The sequence below is a fragment of the Triticum dicoccoides genome, chromosome 7B, assembly GCF_002162155.2.
Source record: "Triticum dicoccoides isolate Atlit2015 ecotype Zavitan chromosome 7B, WEW_v2.0, whole genome shotgun sequence".
Lineage (NCBI taxonomy): Eukaryota > Viridiplantae > Streptophyta > Magnoliopsida > Poales > Poaceae > Triticum > Triticum dicoccoides.
The window spans coordinates 446849080-446872953 of record NC_041393.1 but is presented as its reverse complement, the minus strand read 5'-3'; positions in this window follow the sequence as shown (position 1 = coordinate 446872953).

The following is a 23874-nucleotide window of genomic DNA, read 5'->3' as shown; positions in this document are numbered from 1 at the left end:
GCCGCCTAGCCGCCGCCCCGCCGGAGCCCCGCCTCGTCGAGGTAGCCGCGCCGCGCCACCCAGGCTCAAAGGGATCATAAGATAATTCATGCTAGTAACTTACGTGTGCAGCCACAAGCCATTATGGGCTCTGACATAGTTGACTAAGTCGTGCGAACTCTTATAGTGGTGGACTAGCAGATGTAGGGGATGTAGGTGTACCGGTCTACCCATCGTAAGGTGCTAGCGCTTCTGAAAGACTATGTCTCGGTCATCCGTTTCTCAAATACCCTATAGTGCGAGAAACCAAACGGAGGCGATCGAGCCTTGTGGGGAAAAGTGCGCAAACCTCTGCAGAGTGTACAAACTAATCATGATTAGCCGTGTCCCCAGTTATGGACATCTTGAGTATCTAGTACTTGAATATCATGTGAATCTCAACATGTTACTCTAATTAATATTGTTGGGTTTGTTAATGAGTATTTTTTTATTGGGATTGAGGATGCTGTCAACCATTCTCAATGTTTAACAACCACCATGATAGTTAAATAAATTTATTCCTTTGCAGTAGGGAAAAATTGGCTTTATGCAAACACTGTAACCATAGAGCTTTTCCACCAGCCATATATGCATGTAGTATAGGCTTATCATACATTATTCTCTATGTGTTACTTTGCCAGCATATTCCATGTGCTGACCCGTTTCGGGCTGCAACTTTCATGTTGCAGACTTTTCAGACAACGAGTAAGGTGTTTTTAGGTCGTGGTTCTATACTCAGTGATGCCGTTGGAGTTGATGGACTCACTTATCTTCCAAGTCTTCCGCTGTTATCGTTTTTAGATGGCCTTAAGCCATGATTATTGTAATAAGTCCTCTTTTGGACAACGATGTAATAAGTGTGTGATTGCTACTCTATTATAAATCCTTCGAAGTACTGTGTGGTGTCAGCATTACTGATCCAGGGATGACACCTGAGCACAGAGACTTGACCATCTGAGGTCGGGTCGCTACACTTTATTGAAACAAAAGCTATAAAACATGATTACTACAGTAGCATAATCATGTGAACACACAAAAACATTAAGGATAAGTATTGGGTTGTCTCCCAACAAGCGCTTTTCTTTAATGTCTTTCTAGCTAGGCATGATGATGACAATGATGCTCACATAAAAGATAAGAATTGAAACATAACGGGAGCATCATGAAGCATATGACTAGCACTTTTAAGCCTAACCCACTTCCTATGCATAGGGATTTTGTGAGAAAACAACTTATGGGAACGATAATCAACTAGCATAGGAAGGTAAAACAAGCATAGCTTCAAAACTTGAAGCACATAGAGAGGAAACTTGATATTATTGCAATATGTAGAAGCATATGTTCCTCCCTCAGTAATTTTCAGTAGCATCATGAATGAATTCAACAATATAACCAGCACCTAAAGCATTCTTTTCATGATCTACTAGCATAGAAAATTTACTACTCACCATATAAACAAAATTCTTCTCATGAATAGTAGTGGGAGCAAACTCAACAAAATAACGATCATATGATTGAAAATTAAGATCAAGATGACAAGTTTCATGGTTATCATTATTCTTTAAAGCATACGTGTCATCACACTAATCATCATAGATAGGAGGAATGCTTTCATCATAGTAAATTTGCTCATCAAAGCTTGGGGGACAAAAAAATATCATCTTCATCAAACATAGCTTCCCCAAGCTTGTGGCTTTGCATATCATTAGCATCATGGATATTCAAGGAATTCATACTAACAACATTGCAATCATGCTCATCATTCAAAGATTTAGTGCCAAACATTCTATAGATTTCTTCTTCTAGCACTTGAGCACAGTTTTCCTTTCCATCATACTCACGAAAAATATTAAAAAGACGAAGCGTATGAGACAAACTCAATTCCATTCTTTTTTGTAGTTTTCTTTTATAAACTAAACTAGTGATAAAACAAGAAACAAAAAGATTCGATTGCAAGATCTAAAGATATACCTTCAAGCACTCACCTCCTCGGCAACAACACTAGAAAAGAGCTTGATGTCTACTACACAACCTTCTTCTTGTAGACGTTGTTGGGCCTGCAAGTGCACAGGTTTGTAGGACAGTAGCAAATTTCCCACAAGTGGATGACCTAAGGTTTATCAATCCGTGATAGGCGTAGGATGAAGATGGTCTCTCTCAAACCACCCTGCAAACAAATAACAAAAAGTCTCTTGTGTCCCCAACACACCCAATACAATGGTAGATTGTATAGGTGCACTAGTTCGGCGAAGAGATGGTGATACAAGTGCAAAATAGATGGTAGATAAAGGTATTTGTAATCTGAAATAATAAAAATAGCAAGGTAATTAATGATAAAAGTGAGTGGAAACAGTATTGCAATGATAGGAAACATGGCCTAGGGTTCATACTTTCACTAGTGCAAGTTCTCTCAACAATAATAACATAGATAGATAATATGACAAGCCCTCAACATGCAACAAAGAGTCACTCCAACGCCACTAATAGCGGAGAACAAACGTAAAGATTATGGTAGGGTATGAAACCACCTCAAAGTTATTCTTTCGGATCAATCTATAAAAGAGTTCGTACTAGAATAACACCTTAAGATACGAATCAACCAAAACCCTAATGTCACCTAGATACTCCATTGTCACCTCAAGTATCCGTGGGCATGATTATACGATATGCATCACACAATCTCAGATTCATCCAACCAACATAAAAGTACTTCAAAGAGTGCCCCAAAGTTTCTATCGGAGAGTTAAGAATGTGTGCCAACCCCTATGCATAGGTTCCCAAATGTCATGAAACCCGCAAGTTGATCACCAAAACATACATCAAGTGGCACATGATATCCGATTGTCACCACAGATAATCACGGCAAGACATACATCAAGTGTTCTCATAAAGACTCAATCCGATAAGATAACTTCAAAGGGGAAACTCAATTCATCACAAGAGAGTAGAGGGGGAGAAACATCATAAGATCCAACTACAATAGAAAATCTCGGGATACATCAAGATCGTATCACCTCAAGAACACGAGAGAGAGAGATCAAACACATAGCTACTGGTACATACCCTCAGCCCCGAGGGTGAACTACTCCCTCCTCGTCATGGATAGCGTCGGGATGATGAAGATGGCCACCGGTGATGGGATCCCCCTCCGACCGGGTGCCGGAACAGGGTCCCGATTGGTTTTTGGTGGCTACAGAGGCTTGCGGCGGCGGAACTCCCGATCTATCTTCTGTTCTAGAAGTTTTACGATATGTAGGTATATATGGGTGCAGGGGGTACGTCGGTGGAGCTACGGGGGCCCCACGAGGTAGGGGGCGTGCCCGGGGTGTGTGTGTGGGGGGGGGGCGCCCCCCACCCTTGTGGGCAGCCCGTATCTCCCCTGACGTGCACTCCAAGTTCCCTGGGTTGCTTTCCTTCCAAAAATAACTTCTCCAGTTGATTTCGTTCCGTTTTGACACCGTCTGACATTCCTTTTCCTCGAAACACTGAAATAGGCATAAAACAACAAATCTGGGCTGGGCCTCTGGTTAATAGGTTAGTCCCAAAAATAATATAGAAGTGGATAATAAAGCCCAATATTGCCTAAAACAGTAGATAAAGTAGCATGGAGCAATAAAAAATTATAGATACGTTGGAGACGTATGAGCGGTATCACCTAGTACTGCTCTGTATTTACTGTTTCTTCCCCCTCTTCTCTCCGGTAGACCCCGAGACTGTTGTTGAAGCCCATGTGATCGACTGCGTCATCGACAACCCTTCTTCCCTTTCAGCGAAGCTTCCAGGCAACCCCCCTTTGATCATCCCGATATCGCCCATTCCATTCTCTCATGCTTGCATTAGATTTTGCTACTGTAATTGATTACTCCTATTCTGATGCATAGCCTGCTTTTGTACCTACTGTTGTATCTTACCTGCTTATCCTAAAGTGCTTAGTATAGGTTGCATAGTGATCCATTAGTGACCCCCCACCTTGTCCTTGTTGTCCCTACTCCATCATCGATGACTCGATCAACATGATCGACGACCAGAGCCCGACACCTCACATCACATAACACCCCCTTTGTTGCCCGACTCTGCAGAGATATTATCGAGTATCGAGGGTGATACCTCGTAACACACTCCTGATGATAACTCTATAGTGTAGCTACTCGGTCGTGGTCAGCAAGGGTGATTCCTCCTTCACCACCCCTGATATGACTCTATCGTGCAACCTCTCAAGTGTGGTCCTCGAGGGTGATTCCTCCCATGTTCACCTTGATGATTACATAGAGTGGAATCCACTAAGGGTGATTCCCCGGGTTTTCCCCCTTGATGCTTTGGACACACGGTTACCCTGACTTTACTTGAGACTATCGTTGAAGTCGGGTCAGCCCTGAGGGGTACCTGCGAGTTGATGTGAAAGTCGGGCGGGCCCATAGAGCACCCGTGTTTTCCATGAGGCATGGCTAGGCATTCTGGGCCCTTGCCGTAAGTCCACGAGACGGGGCGACGGGGTCACATTATCATGAGTCTTTGCTCGTCTCCGCGAGCCCAATGTACTAAGGTTTAGGTATTTGTTCTAAGTTAGCCTCTGGCCTTTACGCACTAACCACCACGCGAGAATAGTTATGGGCCTCAGTGTCGCAGTATCAGCCGAAGCATTGTCAGACGTCCCGTTCAGCATTGCGGCACGGTCGGATTATGCTGGCCATCTGAGGCGGTGCTAGTATCCACCCTGCTAGCAACGACCCGAGTGCAACGGGCGATGGGCCCAAGACCCTGGAGTGCTTAGGATGTAGACCGACGGGGACCTCTCTGCTGAGCCTAGGTAGGGCTGCAACGTGTTGATCTTTCGAGGCCAGGCATTGACCTAGAAAAGTGTGTCTGACCAAAGTAATCAAGTGTGTTGGAAAACGTGGTGCGCCCCTGCAGGGAGGATTATCTATTCAAATAGCCGTGTCCACGGTAACGAACGTTCAGACTTATATCCTGATCTATTACAACTAGGAATGGATACTTGAGATATGTGATGGATATGTGGCTCCGGGATTGCTTTCTCGCAGGGAGTTGAGGAAGGATCTCTGGGCGTTAATGCTACAACATGCTTGTTAAATATAAATTGCTACTTTGTACTCTTCTGAATGCTGCAAGATGCTTGGAGCTGCTTGAAGATGCTAGTATTTGATAGGCTAGGCCACCCCCTCTATTCTAGCAATCTGCAGTTCAATCCACAGATACAAACCTTCCATTTGATACCAATGCATACTTAGTATAGATCTGATGCTTGAGAGTACTTTGGATGAGTACTGACAATTGCTTTGCTACCCCTTTCCCCCCTTCTTCCTTCTTTCCGGTTGTTGCAACCAGATGGCGGATCCCAGGAGCCAGATGATGCCACCCCTGCCAACTATTGCTACTACCCGGAGGGTGCCTACTACTACGTGGAGCCCGCCGATGACCAGGAGTAGTTAGGAGGTCCCACGAAGGAGGCCGTGCATCTTCGATCGTTGATGTTTGTGCTAGCCTTCTTGAGGCAAAACTGGTTTAACTTATGTCTGTACTTAGATATTGTTGTTTCTGCTGACTCGCTTATGTATTCAAGCCCTCGAGGCCCCTGGCTTGTAATATGAAGCTTGTATGTATTTCATTTGTGTTTAGAGTTGTGTTGTGATGTCTTCCCGTAAGTCCCTGATCTTGATCATACACATTTGCGTGTATGATTAGTGTACGATTGAATCGGGGGCGTCACAACCACGTGTTAGACCACCTCCCCCAATGCAAAGGATTATGAACCTCACATTAACCCAGACACATATGAAGGATAATTCTTCCAAGAAACGCATCTTTCCAAAAAACGTTTCAAGAAATGCTCTACTTCACCCTAGAGCATTGAAGTAGACAACGACAATGAATCCTACTTCACCCTTGAGTCTGAACAAGAAGAGGTTACTGCTGCGGATGACCTGTCAATGCTTGACTGATTACATAAGGGTGGTCTTCCACATGTTGATGCCGCTGAACCCGATGAGCATGTCATTCATGATAGTGATCATGATGATGCATTTATTAACCCTGGAGCATATATAGATGATCAAGATTATTATTAGTTCATGTCAGGTATTCAATTTGTATTACATACATATATATTGTTATCTCATGTTAGGTATTCAATTTTTTTATGTTGTGCTTGATTTATATAGTTACTTGTATGATTGTACGATTTATATAGTTACTTGTATGATTGTATGATTTATATAGTTACTTGTATAATTTTCTTACTTGTATGATTGTTTGTTATACATAGTGCCATGGTCTTGGTATCTGTCCCCGTCGGCCTTCGTCCGGTTTATGATTTGGATGTGGTATATTCTCTTTTATAACTATTTGTTGCATTTCACATTTATGACAATTATGCCCATCAAGTTGACATAGAGACATTTTTATGTAGGAGGTATGTGAACTGGAAATTGCAACCGACCCTCTTGTCGAGAAGTTAAATTTAGTTGAAAAATAAAATGAGTATTTGAAAGAAAAAAATGAAAAGAACTGAAGAAGAGAAGATGAAATTGGAGTTGTATGTTGCCGATGTCGTCGATGATCACAAGATCAAGATGGAAACAATGCACTTGAAGATGGATGCAATGCGCTTGAAGATTAGTAAGATTTAGAAAATATGCCATTGATAATGAGGCTTGGTATCATCATGCTGTTGGATCAATTGTTACCTTAGTTGCGATCTTGATCGCATTTGTTGTGATAATGGTAAGTTTTCTCTAGTGTTTTGCTTAACAAATGCATACTTAGCTTCCTACATGCTTGTTAGCCCTACTATGCCACATACCTAGCTTATTTCCCCCCAAAAAGACGTACTTAGCTAATTATCCTCCAAAATGACATAATTAGCTTATTTAGTTCATTTATGACATAATTAGCTTATTCATTTCAAAAATGGCATAATAACCTTGGTTCTCTCATAAAAGTCATATACTTAGCTTATTTTCTTCCAAAATGCAATAATTAACTAAGTTAGATAAAAAATGAGCTATACTTACCTAAGTTGGCTAAAAATGGCATCGTCTCCTAGGTTAGCACAAAAATGACCTATATTTACCTTATTTTCCTCCAAATTGACATAATAAGCTTAGTTAGCTAAAAAATGGCATAATTACCTAAGTTAGCTCTAAAATGACACAAATAAGGAATAAGAAGAAGAAAATCAAGGAAGAGGATAAAAATAAAGAATAGAAGAAGAAAGAGAAGAAAAAAGAAAGAATAAAAGAATAAGAATGAGAATGAGAAGGAAAAGGATAAAAAGATAGAAGAGAAGAATGAAAAGAAAGAATAAAAGAATCCTTCTTCTTCTTCTTCTTCTTCTTCTTCTAGACTTCTTCTTCTTCTTCTTCTAGTCTTCTTCTTCTAACTTTCTTACTCCCATTTTTGCAGGTATGATTCACTTCGTGGAAGCATCATTGATGGACTGCTAGTGCTTAGTTTTTATTTTCATCTGTATTGATTAACAATGTGAAACTATGTATGTATATATGGATGAACTCCGTGAAACTATGTATGTATTGGATCTTTTAATACCTTGGGTGTTCTATTGCATTGATGAACTGCTACATGTCGGATACATGGGCTATGTTTGAGGTTGAAACTATATACTCCCTCCATCCCAAAATTCTTGTCTTAGATTTGTCTAGATACAGATGTATCTAATACTAAAATGTGACTTGATACATCCATATCTAGACAAATCTAAGACAAGAATTTTGGAACGGATGGAGTATATCATATATGTCTTTTGAAAATGCAGGGATATAACAGAAAACAAAAAAACAATAACAATATAGGCACTTTGTCGTCTGCCACCGACGACAAAGGGGTCTTTGCCGCCCGCCACAGATGGAAAAGAGGCCACGTGGCAGCAACCTGTGCGACCTGTAAGCTGACCCATTTGGTCACTTTGCTGTGTGTGGTAGATGACAAACCCTGGAGAGGTTTGTCCTTCATGGCAGATGGCAAAGATTTGGGTGGCGTGATGCGCCTGCTGACGTCACAAGGCCGACGACAAGGGGGGGGCATGTTTGTCGTCAGCTGGCAGACGACAAAGCCTCCCGTTAGCCACCTAACGTGGCTAAAGTCTGTTCTTTGCCATCCACGTTCTTTGTCGTTTGCCACCAACGGCAAAGCGTCTTTGCCGTCCGCTATGAGAAAGCAGATGACAAAGAAGCTGTTTACCGTAGCTTACTATGCCGGACAGGTTTTCTGTCAGTGGCTGATGGCAAAGAGGTTTGTCGTCAGCTTTCTAGCAAAGAAGCTGATTCCTGTAGTGTCAAAGAATTGGTAATATTAGTAAACATTAGGAAATGTCTATGAATTATTCACTTGTTATTGAACCATTTGATGTTTGGGGCTTTGATTATATGAGACCTTTTCCTTCCTCTAATGGGTATACTCATATTTTAGTTCTAGAAGCTATTCCAACAAGTAGTGCTGATCACAACACTTCTACTAAAATGCTTAAAGAAGTTATTCTTCTGAGGTTTGGAGTACCTAGATATTTGATGACTGATGGTGGTTCACACTTTATTCATGTGCTTTCCGCAAATTGCTTGCTAAGTATGATGTCAACCATAGAATTGCATCTCCCTACACTACAAAAAATACACTTCCATGATGATACATGTTTGTCACAGTAGGTCATGTTTTCTGTAATGCATGTACATCCATGACGATTTTATGACAGAATCAAGATAGTCATACCTGTGCTGTCGTAGGAGTGTTCCATGACATTACCAAAATTATCATCACGGAAGTGTTGATAACCCACAAGTATAGTGGATCGCAACAGTTTTCGAGGGTAGAGTATTCGACCCAAATATATTGATTCGACACAAGGGGAGCCAAAGAATATTCTCAAGTATTAGCAGCTGAGTTGTCAATTCAACCACACCTGAAAGACTTAATATCTGTAGCAAAGTATTTAGTAGCAAAGTAGTATGGAAGTAACGGTAACGGTGGCAAAAGTAACAGTAGCAGTTTTGTAGCAATCGTAACAGTGGCAACGGAAAAGTAACTTAGCAAGGATCAATATGAAACAAGATCGTAGGCAATGAATCAATGATGGATAATTATGTCGGATGACATTCATCATGCAACAGTTATAACATAGGGTGACACAGAACTAGCTCTAGTTCATCAATATAATGTAGGCATGTATTCCAAATATAGTCATACATGCTTATGGAAATAACTTGCATGACATCTCTTGTCCTACCCTCCCGTGGCAACGGGGTCCTATTGGAAACTAAGGGATATTAAGGCCTCCTTTTAATAGAGTACCATGGTTCTATCTGCATGGATTGGTAGCACTATCTTTTCTGAAGACCGTGTTGTTACTCCCTTAGATACTGCCATCACCCTCTCCAATTCAAATGGCTGATAAACAGGAAAAGTAATTGAATGTACAGACATTGTATGATAGACAAGTGCAATGGATAGTGGGGAATAAAAGAGGGAATGAAATAATTCACATTTATGTTGTCTAACCAAACAAGATAGCATGACACGGTTTCACATATATGATGGCTAACTAAACATGATGGAATGACACAATTTCACATATATGATGGCTAACTAAAAAGGATGGAAAGACATAGTTCAAAATATGATGACCATGTAAACAGGATGACATGATATAACTATATAATGTATTTATTAAGTAGGTTGGCATGCCATAATTCACATACATGCCGCCTATGGAAACATGATAGCATGATATAATTCATGGATAGAACGACATAATTCAAAATATGATGACTGTACACACTAAACATGATGAGATGATATAACTATATGGTGTCTTTATTAAATGGGTTGGCATGCCATAATTCAGATAGATGCTGTCTATGTAAACATGATGGCATGATATAATTCAAATATATGATTTATATACTAAGCAAGTAAGCAGATGGCAATCACATATATGATGTAAAAACTAAGCAATGCAAGGCAACATGCATGACATGAGTAATATAACCCTGCCAAGTTTGAGCATAGACCTCAGGGGGGAAATAGGATTGGTCATCTATCTCCGAATCCTCCTCTGAGGAGCTATCTGTAACTAGGAAGATGTCTGCTTCAGCAGGTAGCATTGTCTGCTCTGAATACCTTGTTTTCACTCTAGATACTTCCATCATTGCTTCAAATGGTTGATGCACAGGAAAAGTAGTTGAATATACAAACATTGTCGACAAATGGAACACGTAATACAAAAAAAGGATAGCATGATATAATTCACATATATGATGATTGGCTAAACAACATGGCATTGCATAATTCACATATATAATGCCTTGCAACAAGATAGCATTCATAATTCACATATATAATGTCTTGCAACAAGATGGCATTGCATAATTCACATATATGGTAATTAGACACTAAACAGGTGGCATTCACACAAAGCATGTCTAAACTAAGGAAATGACATAGCAATGCAAGACACCATACGCACGATATGAGCAACATAACCCTGCCAAGTTAGAGCATACACCTCGAGGGGGGGGGGGAGTAGGACTGGTCATCTGTCTCTGAATCCGCCTCTGATGAGCTATCCGTAACCGACGAGATATGCGCTTCGTCAGATAGCATAGTCTGCTCTAAAGACCTTGTTTTCACTCCTGGACTTTCCATCACCGTGTCAAATGGCTGATGCACACGAAGAGTAGTTGAATGTACTAACATTGTTGACAAATGTAACACGTAATGAAAAAAGGATGGCATGATATAATTCACATATAAGATGGCTGGCTAAGCAGGATGGCATTGCAAAATCCACATATATGAAGCCTGACTAAACAAGATGGCGTTGCATAATTCACATATACAATAAAGAAACTAAACATATGGCATTCACACAAAGCATGTCTAAACTAAGCAGATGACATATTTGATGTATAAAGTAAGCAACACAAGGCACCATATGCATGATATTACCAACATCAGCATGCCAAGTTAGAGCGAAGACCTCGGGGGTAAATAGGAGTGGTCTCCTCCTTCTGAATCCCCTCAGAACAGTTATCCTCCTCTTGATTACAATCTGAAATGGGTGGAGGGGGTTGTCTTTGCACTCACCATGGAGCGACGTCTGCATGAAATTTTATTGCCACGCAAGGCTCATCTCTTTTGCTCTACATGTTCAGTTCTATTGTGTACAATAAATGACATGCATAGGAATAAAACATAGTGAGATTATGTAAGGAGTGCATGCAGAAATTCAGAGTGATGGTAGCAACCTGTGGATAGACCCAAAACCAATGATAGCAGTCAGATAATGGCTTCAGTTAAAAGATACAGATAATGGCTTCTTTAGTGTTTGTTTCCCACCCAACATGAAACTCATAGTAGACACCATAGATTAACCAGATAGTAGATAGATACTATTGATTGCGTCCGCGATATGTACCCTACAACCATTTAAAAACTCAAGTTTGAGCATTAGTTTGGAGCTGACTCAGAGTCTAATCGGTGAACATGACAATAAAGTAGCATGTAATATTAAGCGATGCATAACTTAAGCAGACACGAAAGAGTGTGACCTCTCTTGCGGACCCGTGTAGTCCTCGAGGTTATCTGCTTGGTTGATGATGGTAATGCAGTTGTCGTGGATGCCAGCGGCGGGGAAGAAGATCTGAGGCAGCGAAAGACAGTCTGGAGGGCGGATCCCTACTATGGCGAACCCTTCCGTCGTTGGAGCAACTGAGCTGGGGTGGAACATAGTGCAGCAGGAGCGGGACAAACCACACAAGGTTTTCTTTGACACATATCTGTAATAGAAGTAATTGTGTAAGGGCTTGTTTGAATTTGAGGATTCTAACAATGCAGGGATAGGAAATACACGGGAATACGATAGGAATGCACGTGCAAAATAGAGATTTTAAAAACACATGATTTCTGCCAATCTGGGTGTTTGGTTCACAAGAACTGGAAGATCACAGGATGCAAAGATGCATAGTGAGATTAAGTCCAACCACAAGAAAATGTATGGTTATAATGCTATTATGCTACTATCTCTTAGTCTTGTACTTCATGAATAGGAATTTGAAAAGGAGGACAAGTGGGTATTAAAATTCCTACGGTTTTTCTTTCAAGGAGACACTAAAGGAACAAATCCTACAGTTTTACTTTGCTCCATTCCTTTGAACCAAATGCATGAATAGTAGTACCATATGAAAATTTCCAATTCCTATGTTTTCCTTCACTTTTCCTTTCAAGCAGTGGCGATTCTAGTAGGTAGGCTTGAGCAGGGAAAAGCCTACACTAAAAAAATGTTTTTGTGCTACTTCTACTAGTTTGGACCCAGGCCACTGCCCTACTAGCTCAACTCCCAGGCCCATCTACAAATGCTTAGCTCAAACGCGCAGACATAAATAATGATGGCGTTCAAGAGAGTCCGTCACGGATAGCTAAGTTGCCTGGTACCTCACTGCTTGTCATATAGTAGGAGAAAATAATAATATTTCACGTTACTACGTGTGCTTAGTGGATAATATATATAACATGTAGAGTAAAAAAGCGATGCAACAAGTGTACCACCTCTTTGGCGAAGCCATGTCGATCCCAGCGTGATTGGGTTGGTCGGTGAGGATGCTCCGGCTGATTTGGCTGTCGAAGGAGGGGAAGAAGATCTTAGGCGTCTAGAGATGGAGCCCGGGGTACTTCTTCGCTGTGATGGAGGGTTTTGATACGTCTCCAATGTATCTATAAATTATGAAGTATTCATGCTGTTATTTTATCATTCTTGGATGTTTTACAATCATTTTATAGCAACTTTATATCATTTTTGGGACTAACCTATTGACCCAGTGCCTAGTGCCAGTTGCTGTTTTTTGTTTGTTTTTTACACCGCAGGAAATCAATATCAAACGGAGTCCAAACACCGTGTAACTTTTTGGAGATTTTTTCTGGACCAGAAGGAACCCAATGGGCCTGAGCTGCACCTGGGGGGGTGTCCTGAGGTGGGTTGTGCCCACCTCGGTGGCCTCCTGCACCCCCTCTTTACCCTATAAATTCACAAATATTCCTAATCCCATCGGGGTAGCCCTAGATCAGAAGTTCTGCCGCCGTAAAGCCTCTGTATCCACGAGATCCAATCTAGACCGCATTCTGGCACCCTGCCGGAGGGGGGAATCATCTCCGGTGGCCATCTTCATCATCCCGACGGCCACCACGATGAGGAGGGCGTAGTCCACCCTCGGGGCTGTGGGTTTGTACCAGTAGCTATGTGTTTGATCTCTCTCTCTCTCTCTCTCTCTCTCTCTCGTGATCAATATCATGGGATTTGTTAATATAGTCGGATCATATGATGTTTCTCCCCTCTATACTCTTGTTATGATGAATTGAGTCTTTACCCTTCATAGTTTTGTCTTGTCGGATTGAATATTCAGAGATGAGAACACATGATATATGTCTTGCAATATGAATGCTTGAGGTGACAATGAGGTACCTTATTGATTCACTTGATATGTGTTATGGCATTCAACTCGCGGATTCCCACGGTGATATTGGGGTAATGTATGCATAGGGGTTGATGCACGTTTTTCTCCGACGAAAACTTTGGGGTCTCTTTATAGTTCTTTGTGTGGATTGAGTATTATGAATTTGAATTTCTTTGGTGTTATTCTAGTACGAACTCTAGGATAGATCGAATGGGAAAAATAGCTTTGTGTTATTTTAGTACGAACTCTTGAATAGATCAAACGGAAAGAATAGTTTTGAGGTGGTTTCGTGACCTACAAACAATTCCTACCTTTTTTTCTCCACTAATAGGAACTCGGGAATGATTCTTTATTGCACTTTGAGGGATAACCATATGACCATGTTAGCATTGTTGAGAGGTTGCACTCGCCAAAGTACGAACCCTAGGCCTCATTTTTAAGCATTGCAACACCATTTTTATGCCCGTTTACTATTTGCTACCTTGCTGTTTTTATTTATTCAGATTATAAAAATATATTTCTACCATCCATATTACACTTTTATCACCATCTCTTCGCCGAACTAGTGCACCTATACAATTTGCCATTGTATTGGGTGTGTTAGGGACACAAGAGATTTCTTGTATTTGGTTGCAGGGTCGTTTGAGAGAGACCATCTTCATCCTACACCTCTCACGGATTGATAAACCTTAGGTCATCCACTTGAGGGAAATTTTCTACTGTCCTACAAAACTCTGCGCTTGGAGGCCCAACACGTGTCTACAAGAATAAAGTTGCGTAGTAGACATCAAGCTCTATTCTGGCACCGTTGCCGGGGAGGTGAGTGCATGAAGGTATATCTTTAGATCTTGCAATTGAATCTTTTAGTTTCTTGTTTATCACTAGTTTGGTTCATAAAAGAAAACTACAAAAAAATGGAATTAAGATTGCATCATATTATTGATCATCTTTATAATATCTTTCATGAAAATGATGGTTCAGAAAATTGTGCTCAATTGATAGAAGAAGAATTTAATAAAATGATTGGCATGAATGATGAGCATGATTGCAATGTTGTTAGTGTGAATTCTTTGAATATCCCAAATGCTAATGATGAGTGCACTAGCCATGATAATGATGTCTCCTATAAGAATGTCAATTTTTGCGGAGTAAATTGGGAGTGCACACACACACACACCAAAAGGGGAAGATTGATTTTGCAAGAGGCATACTTATTTAGAAACTAAATGGTTGCAAGAGAGGCTAGATGTTTCTGCTGAAAATTTAAATTTTCTTAGCCATACTTGTGAACTTTGCAATGAACATGGTCATTCAAATACCCAATGCAAATTGTTTCATGATCGAATCGTGTCCAAAAATTGTGATGACTTGATTTCCCTTGCGCATCACAATGAACTTAGTTTACTTCTGGGCTATGAAGAAATGAAACGTATAACTAAGGATATTCCAGAATTTTTCCTTGAGAGAGTTCTTGATTTTGATCTAGAGGAAATTTATATGTTTTGTGCGGTAAATTGCTTTGAGAATCCTTATATTGCCAACTATCTAAAGAGAAGAAAACAAATAGAATATGAAGAGAGTACTAATGAAAGGGAAAATATTTCCCAATACCCTCCTAGTGTTTCTTATGATGAATCAGGTAACGAGGAGGAGCTTCCTATCCAATCAATCTCTTCAACAAGATGCTCGGAAAAAAATGATTAAACCCACACGTGAGGCGGTGAAGAAGAAAAAGAAAAGAAGAAAAAGTAGAGGTAAAAAGGTAACTCTCCCAAGTAATATTGCTCCTATCACCATTGTACCTCATGAAAGTGAATCAAATATGTTGATGGAGGATGATGATATTGAGTATGATTTTGTGATGCCTACTACTTGTTGTGATGATTATGATTGGGAAGACAATGATGTCTCTTATGACCTTGAAGGTCTTTTTGGCACTTGCTTGGAAGAATATGATAAGAATGTTTGCTATACTGTTGGTGCCATTCATGCTATTGATAAGAATGATTATGATGATATGCAAAAACACAAGCTTGGGGATGCTATGGTTGATGAGTATGAAATGTTTGAAGATTTATTTGCTGTTAATAATGCTTGTCCTAAGCTTGGGGATGATTTGCTTAATCATTATGATCCTTTGATTCCTTCTACTTTCGATAATAAAATTTATTATGATGATAGCATGTCTCCAATTTATGATGATTACATTGATGAAAGTGGGTTTGGAAGAGTGTCAACTCTAGGTAGTAGTGATCCCACTATTTTAGAGGGTGTTGAATCTTATTACAATATTGATGAAAGTGGATTTGGAAAGGTCATGACTTTATTTAGTGATACATCCACTATTTTGGAAGAGGTTTCAATTGACTATGACAATAAGGTTGCTATCTATGATGATTATTATGATGACATGTATGCCATGAAGAGTAACAAATCTTCTATACTTGTGCATCATAAAAAGAGTGCTGTATGTGATTGTTATATTATTGAATCCATTCATGATGCCTCTGAAAATTATTATGAGAGAGGAACTTGTGCTCTCACATATCTCAATAATATCAAATTTCTTCTCTATGTGTTGATTGTTTTGAAGTTGCACTTGTTTTGCCTTCCTATGCTAGTTGATTCTTGTGCCCATAAGTTGTTTTCTCACAAAACCCCTATGCATAGGAAGTGGGTTAGACCTAAATATGCTAGTCATATGCTTCATGATGCTCTTGTTATGTTTCAATTCATATCTCTTATGCGAGCATCATTGAAATCATCATGCCTAGCTTAAAAGACATTAGAGAAAAGCGCTTGTTGGGAGACAACACAACACTTTTACCTACTGTTTTTGTGTGTTCACATGATTATGCTACTGTAGTAATAATGTTTTGTTGCTTTTGTTTCACTAAAGTGCCAAGTAAAGCCTTTGGGATCATGTTGGGTGATAGTTGATTTGATCTTGCTGAAAAACAGAAACTTTTGCGCTCACGAAAATAAGTCTCATTTTTAACAGTAGAGTGCTTTTGAGTTGATTCTTTTTGCAGAAGATTAATATACAAATTTCTCACGTGGTACAATTTGTTCATAATTTTTGGAGTAGCAGAAGTATGGTTTGAGTACTTATTACTAGAGACTGTTCTGTTTTTGACAGATTCTGTTTTCAATGCATAGTTTGCTTGTTCCCTTGTTTCTATGGCTTATATTGCTCAATATAAATTGTGGAAATGATATGATACAGTAGGCATTGTGTGGAAACAATTATGAATCTTGTCTTTGACAGTACCAAAGTGAAATGGTTTGCTCTTTATCATACTAACCTATCTCACAAGGTTCCGTTAAGTTTTCTGTGATTGAAGTTTTCAAGTTTTGGGTGAGATGTCGATATGAGGAGAATAAGAAGTGACAAGACCCTAAGCTTGGGGATGCCCCGGATGGCATCCCTCTTCCATCTCCAATATTATCGGTAATCTCACTTGGAGCTATGTTTTCATTCGTCACATGATATGTGTTTTGCTTGGAGCGTCAATTTATTTTGTTAAGATTTGCTTGCCGTTATCTAGAATAATGTTTTGAATCTTTTATTTCAATAAAAGTGGAAATGATATCCTTTGCTATGCTTATTTTGCAAGTATACATGTTGCTGTTTCAAAACAGAAAGTTCATCGCTGTTGCAAAAATTCCCTAGAAAAGTCAGAATACGATAAATTGTTGAAACTTTTTGCAAAATAAGCTCTGATAAATTTTCTACAGTGTAGTATTTTTCTCATAATTTTTGTAGTTAGGGAAGAATGATGAATCTTTCATTCTTTACAGACTATACTATTTTGGCAGATTGCTGTTATGTTTGCATATGTTTGCTTGTTTAATGATTCTATTTGAGGATAGGGGTATTAAAAATGCAGAGGCATTTAGTATGCAATGTTGAATAATAATTTCAGTGAACTGCTACAGTAGAGAATGATAAGGTTTTGCATTGGTTTATACTAACTTATCTCACGAGTTCTTGTTGAATTTTGTGTTGATGAAGTTTTTAAGATTTAGGGAAACCGTGCTATAAAAGGAATTAAGGAGACACAAAAGCTCAAGCTTGGGGATTCCCAAGGCATCCCAAGATAATATTTCAAGAAGTCTCAAGCATCTAAGCGTGGGGATGCCCCGGTAGGCATCCCACCTTTCTTCTTCAACAATTATCAGTTAGTATCAGTTGAACCTAGCAAAGTTTTTGCTTCTTCACATGATGTGTGCTATTCTTGAAATGTCATTTTATTTTCATTTTGATTGTTGTTTTAATAAAATACTTAGACCTGAAAGTTTTTAAATAAATAGATCCTCAAATAGGAGGCTAGGTAAGCGGCATTCACACCGTCAATGAAGCTCTTTTCTATGGATTTGCTCTAGTGCTTCACTTATATCCTATGAGTAAATTGTTGAATGAATTGAATATCACGAAGTTGAAATCATATCATGCCTAGTGGTAGCTTCACATTGGGTTTAGAAAGTGAAATCTTTTGAGGCTTGACAATCACAATATTGGTCATACAAGCAATTCATGAATAATTAGTATAAGGAAGAGAACTTTCACATGTAAATACACTATCTTGGAATTTTTTTGTGATTGTGAGCCCCCATCAAGATATTATATGCCAAAATTGTTGATGTTGGACAGGGAAGACAACATAATGATTTATGTTTGTTCATATTCGCATAGAAGTTATATTGTCATAGATCCTTCAACATGTGGTGCTTGCCCCTATCTTTGCTAGCCAAAAAGTTCCGCACCAAGTAGAGATACTACTTGTGCATCCAAAAACCCTTAAACCCAAATCTTGTTTTGAGATCCCACCATACCTACCTTTGGATTGAGCAATATCCTTTAAGTAAGTTGTCATTGGTGCAATAAGGCAATAAAAATTGCTTGTAAAAGTGTTGGATCATTTAGTGTAAGAGAAAATTGAGCGTTGTACGAACTTGTGATGGCAAAGAATAAAAGCGACAGATTGCATAATAAAGGTTGCTATCATAAGGGGCAATATAACATGACATTCTTTTGCACTAAGGGGTTGAGTATACAAACAAATAAGCGCATGGAAACCTCTGCTTCCCTCTGCGAAGGGCCTATCTTTTACTTTTTAGTATTTACTTTTATGCAAATAGTCAAAGTTTTTCTCTCTATTCCTTTTTATTTTTCTCTTTTGGTAAGCATCATGTGGTGAGGAAATATCTAGGCTCATATGTCCAGCTGAATATGGGTAGCATGAGTTATTATTGTTGACATCACCCAAAGGTGAATATGTTGGGAGGCAAAATTATAAGCCCCCTATCTTTCTATGTGTCCGGTTGAAACATTTTGCTCATGTGTATGCGGTGAGTGTTAGCAATCATAGAAGACTATCAGATGGTTGAGTATGTGGATCTCTTACTTAGACTCTATTGAATAAGTTGAATTGCAATTGCTTGGTGACCGAGACCATAGGTTGTTGAGTTTCAAGAGAGTTCATTGTTTTATGAGAAAGAACTGCTGTTATGATGCTAGGAGAAGTCATTGAAATTATCATTGATAAAACTTATGCACTTTGCTAGCATTCACACTTCATAAATTATTTCTTTTATCATTTACCTACTCGAGGGCAAGTAGGAATTAAGCATGGGGATGCTGATACGTCTCCAACGTATCTATAATTTATGAAGTATTCATGCTGTTATTTTATCATTCTTGGATGTTTTACAATAATTTTATAGCAACTTTATATCATTTTTGGGACTAACCTATTGACCCAGTGCCTAGTGTCAGTTGCTGTTTTTTTGCTTGTTTTTTACATCGTAGGAAATCAATATCAAATGGAGTCCAAACACTGCGTAACTTTTTGGAGTTTTTTCTGGACCAGAAGGAACCCAATGGGCCTGAGCTGCACCTGGGGGGTGCCCCGAGGGGGGCACAACCCACCAGGGTGCGCTAGGGCCCCCTGGCGCGCCCAGGTGGGTTGTGCCCACCTTGGTGGCCTCTTGCACCCCCTCTTTACCCTATAAATTCACAAATATTCCTAAACCCATCGGGGTAGCCCTATATCAGAAGTTCCACCGCTGCAAGGCCTCTGTATCCACGAGATCCAATCTAGACCCGTTATGGCACCCTGCCGGAGGGGGAATCATCTCCAGTGGCCATCTTCATCATCCCGGCAGCCACCACGATGAGGAGGGAGTAGTCCACCCTCGGGGCTAAGGGTTTGGACCAGTAGCTATGTGTTTGATCTCTCTCTCTCTCTCTCGTGATCAATATCATGGGTTGTTAATATAGTCGGATCATATGATGTTTCTCCCCTCTATACTCTTGTTATGATGAATTGAGTCTTTACCCTTCAAAGTTTTGTCTTGTTGGATTGAATGAGATGAGAACACATGATATATGTCTTGCAATATGAATGCTTGAGGTGACAATGAGGTACCTTATTGATTCACTTGATATGTGTTATGGCATTCAACTCGCGGATTCCTGTGGTGATATTGGGGTAATCTATGCATAGGGGTTGATGCACGTTTTTCTCCGACGGAAACTTTGGGGTCTCTTTATAGTTCTTTGTGTGGATTGAGTATTATGAATATGAATTTGCTTTGGTGTTATTTTAGTACGAACGCTAGGATAGATCAAACAGAAAAAATAGCTTTGTGTTATTTTAGTACGAACTCTTGAATAGATCGAACGGAAAGAATAGCTTTGAGGTGGTTTCGTGACGTACAAACAATTCCTATCTTTTGTTCTTCGCTAATAGGAACTTGGGAGTGGTTCTTTATTGCACTTTGAGGGATAATCATATGATCTAACTATGTTAGCATTGTTGAGAGGTTGCACTAGCGAAAGTACGGACCCTACGCCTCATTTTTAAGCACTGCAACACCTTTTTTATGCCCGTTTACTATTTGCTACCTTGCTGTTTTTATTTATTCAGATTATAAAAATATATTTTTACCATCCATATTACACTTTTATCACCATCTCTTCGCCGAACTAGTGCACCTATATAGTTTGCCATTGTATTGGGTGTGTTGGGGACCCAAGAGATTTCTTGTATTTAGTTGCAGGGTCGATTGAGAGAGACCATCTTCATCCTACACCTCTCACGGATTGATAAACCTTAGGTCATCCACTTGAGGGAAAATTGCTACTGTCCTACAGAACTCTGCGCTTGGAGGCCCAACACGTGTCTACAAGAATAAAGTTGCGTAGTAGACATCAAGTTTCGTCGTTGGAGCAGCTCCGGTGAGTTGTACAGTGATGAGGCTGAAGCAGGACAAGAGAGACAACGTTAACCTGAGTGGAATTCTAATAACATCTCCAATAGATGACGTAAAATACATAACCACAAAGTGCTAGATGTAAAATACATCAGCTGCTCATCTCTAAACTTAACTACTAAAATTGAATTTAAATGCCGAAACTGAATTTAACTGTCGAAACTGAATTTTGCTGTCATAACTGAATTTTACTGTTGAAACTGAACGCACTAGTAGCAAAAAAGCAATAGCAGCAGGCCAGCACCACCTGGAGCGACAGCGCGTGCGAGAGCCGGGGCAGCTGGTCGTGTAGCAACATCTCAGGTAGCACCTGCAGGGGCTCGAGGGAGAGCAGGATCCGCTGCTCGTGCAGTGCGCAAGAGTAGAGCAGCAGCGCAAGCAAGAGCAAGAGCGAGAGCAGCAGCGCGAGCAAGAGCAGAGAAGGCAGGGGACCAAGAGCAAGAGCAGAGCAGTAGCACGAGCGAGAGCCAAAGCAGCAACAACTCCTACTGATGTGGACGTCGCCGCCAAGGGAGCGACGCCATGGAGGAAGTGGCCGGCGACGCCGCCATGGATGGAGCTGCGCCATATTGGCTCGGGATTGAGCGCTGGCAGCACCGTGAGATCGAATCAAGAAGAAATGCGGCGATTAGTGTAGAACCTCTTTGGTGGCTGATACGTCTCCAACGTATCTATAATTTTTGATTGTTCCATGCTGTTATATTATCATTCTTGGATGTTTTACAATCATTTTATAGTCTTTTTATATTATTTTTTGGTACTAACCTATTGACATAGTGCCCAGTGCCAGTTGCTGTTTTTTTGCATGGTTTTTACATCACCGGAAATCAATACCAAACGGAGTCCAAACACAGCGAAACTTTTTGAGGATTTTTTTTGAGCCAGAAGACATCCAATGGGCCAGGAAAGCACCTAGGGGGTGCTCCAAGGGGAGCACAACCCACCAGGGCGCGCCCAGGTGGGTTGTGCCCACCTCGGGTGCCTCATGAACCGCTTCTTTGCTCTATAAATACCCCAATATTCCAGAAACTCTAGGGGAGTCGACAAAAATCAATTCCAGCCGCCGCAGAGTCCAGAAACACAAGATCCAATCTAGACACCATCTCGGAGGGGTGCATCATGTCCATTGGTGCCTCTCCGATGATGTGTGAGTAGTTCTTTGTAGACCTATGGGTCCGTAATTAGTAGCTAGATGGCTTCCTCTCTCTCTCTCCCTCTCTCTTGATTATCAATACAATGGTCTCTTGAAGATCCATATGATGTAAGTCTTTTTGCGGTGTGTTTGTTGGGATCCGATGAACTTTGAGTTTATGATCAGATTTATGTTTTTATCCATGAAAATTATTCGAGTCTTCTTTGATCTCTTATAAGCGTGATTGATTATAGCCTCGTATTTCTTCTCTGATATTTGGGTTTTGTTTGGCCAACTTGATCTATTTATCTTGCAATGGGAAGAGGTGCTTTGTGATGGGCTCGATCTTATGGTGCTTGATCGCAATGACAGAAAGGGGAACGACACGTATGTATCGTTTCTATTAAGGATAACAAGATGGGGTCTATTTCTACATAAATAGATCTTGTCTACATCATGTCATCATTCTTATTGCATTACTCCGTTTCTCCATGAACTTAATACACTAGATGCATGCTGGATAGCGGTCGATGTGTGGAGTAATAGTAGTAGATGCAAGCAGGAGTCGATCTACTAATCTTGGACGTGATGCCTATATAATGATCATTGCCTGGATATCGTCATGATTATTTGAAGTTCTATCAATTGCCCAACAGTAATTGTTTTCCCACCGTTTGCTATTTTTCTCGAGAGAAGCCACTGGTGATACCTACGGCCCCGGGTCTCTTTTCATCATATTTGCCTTTGCGATCAATTTTCATTTGCATTTATTTTCAGATCTATTAAACCAAAAATACAAAAATACCTTGCTGCAATTTATTTGTTCCGCGATCTATTTATCCTATCTACCACTTTTACCTGACGTTATTTGCCTATCTTGAGGCGCCGTACCCGAAAGGGATTGACAACCCCTTTAACATGTCGGGTTGCGAGTATTTGTTATTTGTGTGCAGGTGTTGTTTACGTGGTGTGAGGAGGTTCTCCTACTGGTTCGATAACCTTGGTCTCATCACTGAGGGAAATACTTACCGTCGCTATACTGCATCATCTCTTCGTCTTTGGGGAAATACCGACGTAGTTCTAGCAGACATCAATGGCGCCAGTTAGGCCTCAGCTTCATCCGAGGAATCAGTGATGATGCTGCTCTTTCGGTGGTGTAGGTGAAGATGACGGTGTGGGAATGGAGGTGGTGTGAAAGATGAGGGGAACGTTGGGGCAGCTCCTTGGAGGTGGAGGATGGGGTGGCTAAACTGGCGGGACGACGAGATCGTCGACGGATCCTCATCCGGTGTGTTGGATGAGGGACGTCGAGGTGTTGCTTGGACGACGTCGTCGAGGAAGAGGCTCCGGCTGGGTGGCGGACGGAGGAGGGTGTGGGGCTTCGTGGGTTTTCGCGGCCTCGGTGTACGAATGGGTCGACGGATGGGATGGGAGGGGGAACCATGGCTTAGGGACGTGCTTGTCTGAAATCTCTACTCCTAATGTCTGAGTTGGTGAATAGCATGCATGGTTTATTTTTGTTCCACCACTTTTGTCTGTTTTACTTCACTGGGTTTTTTCGTCTTCACTTCCCCCTACGCACGAAAAAACCCACCCCCACACGACTCGACCCCCTCGAACGACGTCACCGTCGACGTAGATCACAACTCGATCCCCTTGAACGACGTCACCGCAGACGTAGTTCTTCCTGATGCAGCCACACGAGATCGCCGTTGCTGCCGCTGACGTCCGGGATCGACGTCTCTCACTACTGCCGACAAACGGGATCGCTGCCTCCGACCTTCGGGATTGGCATCCCTTGCTGTCGCCGACGTACGTCTAGGATTGACGCCCTCGAACTTCCAGAGGCGTGGCATCGTCTCGTTCCCCTCCCGCGGTGCTACCTCCGCCGTGCCCGCGGCCGCCGCGGCGACGCCCCAACACATCTCCCACTACCTCGCGCACAACTTCTTCCACTGGTCCGCCGCC